The sequence below is a fragment of the Orycteropus afer genome, unplaced genomic scaffold (genome assembly GCF_000298275.1).
Source record: "Orycteropus afer afer isolate SDZICR_OR568_19922 unplaced genomic scaffold, OryAfe1.0 scaffold00544, whole genome shotgun sequence".
Classification (NCBI taxonomy): Eukaryota; Metazoa; Chordata; class Mammalia; order Tubulidentata; family Orycteropodidae; genus Orycteropus; species Orycteropus afer.
In genome coordinates this window covers 864575-866698 of record NW_006922131.1, presented here as the reverse complement: position 1 = coordinate 866698, position 2124 = coordinate 864575, and the positions used below count along the sequence as shown (strand labels likewise).

The following is a 2124-nucleotide window of genomic DNA, read 5'->3' as shown; positions in this document are numbered from 1 at the left end:
CCAGCATTTGTTATTTTCTGTCTTGTTGAACTTTGCTATTAGTGCTGGGTCAAAATGGTATCTTGTTGTTTTGATTTGCATCTCTCTAATAGCTAATGATGGTAAAAATATGGAACACTTCATGAATTTATGTATCATCCTTGCACAGGGGCCATGCTAATCTTCTCTGTATCATTCCAATTTTAATGTATGTGCTGAAGCGAGCACTTCAGGACAGATCTTGAAACATTCTTTGTGACAATGAATGCCACGTCATTCCTCTTCAATTTTTCATTCCTGGCATAGTAGATCATATGGTAGTCTGATTCAAAATGGCCAAAACCAGTCCATGTTAGCTCATTAATGCTTAGGTTATCAATCTTTATGAGTTCCATTTCATTTTCGACAACTTCCAATTTTGCTAGATTGATACTTCGCACATTCCATGTTCTGATTATTAGTGGATGTTTCCAGCTGTTTCTTATTTTGAGTCATGCCACATCAGCAAATAGAGGTCCCAAAAGCTTTACTCCACCCACATCGTTACGGTCAACTCTACTCTGAGGAGGCAGCTCTTCCCCAGTCTTATTTTGAGTGTCTTCCGACCTGAGGGGCTCATCTTCTGGCACTATATATTGGACAATGCTTCAGGGCTATTCATAGCGTTTTCCAGTAATATATAAGACAGTGTTTCACTGCTATTCATAAGCTTTTCACTGGCCAATTCTTTGAGAAGTGGATGGTCCCTTCCTTCTTCCATATCTGTGTTATTCTGGAAGCTCCACTGAAACCTGTCCACCATGAGTGACCCTGTTGGTATTTGAAATACTGGTGGCATAGCCTCCAGCCTTACAGCAACATGCCAGCCACCACAGTACAACAAACTGACATACAAGTGGACAAACTCCATATGTGCTCATTTTCTCACCTTTGCTGATTTGTCTCTTTTGTGTGAATGTTCTTATCCCCAACTTGCCGCCTAAGTAGCTTTCATGGAACAACTTAAAATGCCATGAACTCCAAAGAGCTTTCTTAATGAGAGCTTTCTTGATATCAAACACTATCATTTTTTCTTTTGAAATCAACTGATCATAATGTATTGTGTCTGGTGTCTTTATATCATGAACATTTCCCTATAATTTACCTAATAAAAGAGTGAAAAATGTAGAATCTACCTAGGAGTTTTAGGACATTGTGTGTGTGTGTGTGTGTGTGTGTGTGTGTGTGTGTGAATATGGATAAAGAAACATTCCCCCTGATTAATAACCATGGAGTAGTTATGACTGTTGAGGAGAATATTACATAGCAAATGAGCAGCTATTTGTTATCAAATTACAAGGCATTTTCATCAAAGGGCCTAAAAAAGGCAGCAGACTGACCAGTTAACATGTTTCCATTGACCTGGGGTGATTTTTTCCCCCCGGTTATTTGCCTCTGAAGAATGTGTCCTTTTGATTCTTGTCTCTGACACAAAAATGATTGTCCCATTTAACCAGTCTTCTATCACATATATCAGAGAATCCTATTTACTCACACACTACTGGAATATTAAAACACAATAGAGTGATTGTCTCTAGGAGAAAAATTTAAAGATTGAGTTTTTTTTTTTTTTTTTTTTTTAACCCCTAAAAGGGGGTTGAGATCAAAAGCTAACTTTAATAGATGTTTGAGTAAGGTCATACTCCTAGGAAATGGAACACTGGAGATGAAAGGAAAGAAATAGGTTTGGCTTTTGATCTCAGCCAAATCCATTTGGCATTGTTTAGCTTTTATATAATACTTCAGTTTTAGGTGATATCATGAGAGAAATGAATTGGCTTTGTTCTTGAAGCTTTAATAGCTCTGTATTACTTAAGCATTTAACAAAGTTTAGTGAAACAGATTTCTACTTTCTACTTTTTTTTTTGAAACAAATACTACAGTAGTAGTTGCATACACATTTAACTTTAAGTACCACTATCACATGCTGTACATGACAGGTTTTCAAAAATAAAAAAGGGAACTCTAAAATTTTCCTATGAAATGTTCTTCAAAGAAAACAATCACTGAATTCACTACCATCTGTGAACAACAAAGACTTTTCTTAATTTTAAGTTATTTTTTAATGTAGGTTTTCTACTAGTCAGAACACTTTGATTGCTATCT

At 36.2% G+C, this 2124-nt stretch overlaps 1 protein-coding gene and 1 non-coding gene across 2 annotated transcripts in view; both read right to left on the bottom strand.

The window, feature by feature from the left end:
- DACH2 (dachshund family transcription factor 2) overlaps positions 1–2124 on the bottom strand; it is a gene marked incomplete at its 3' end in the record, with an annotated part of 1102952 nt that overhangs the window by 399290 nt on the left and 701538 nt on the right. The gene's annotated exons all lie outside the window — the stretch shown is intronic.
- LOC122151546 lies at positions 104–207 on the bottom strand. Its single transcript, XR_006164203.1, has one exon. It is a non-coding gene; the product is annotated as a U6 spliceosomal RNA (small nuclear RNA).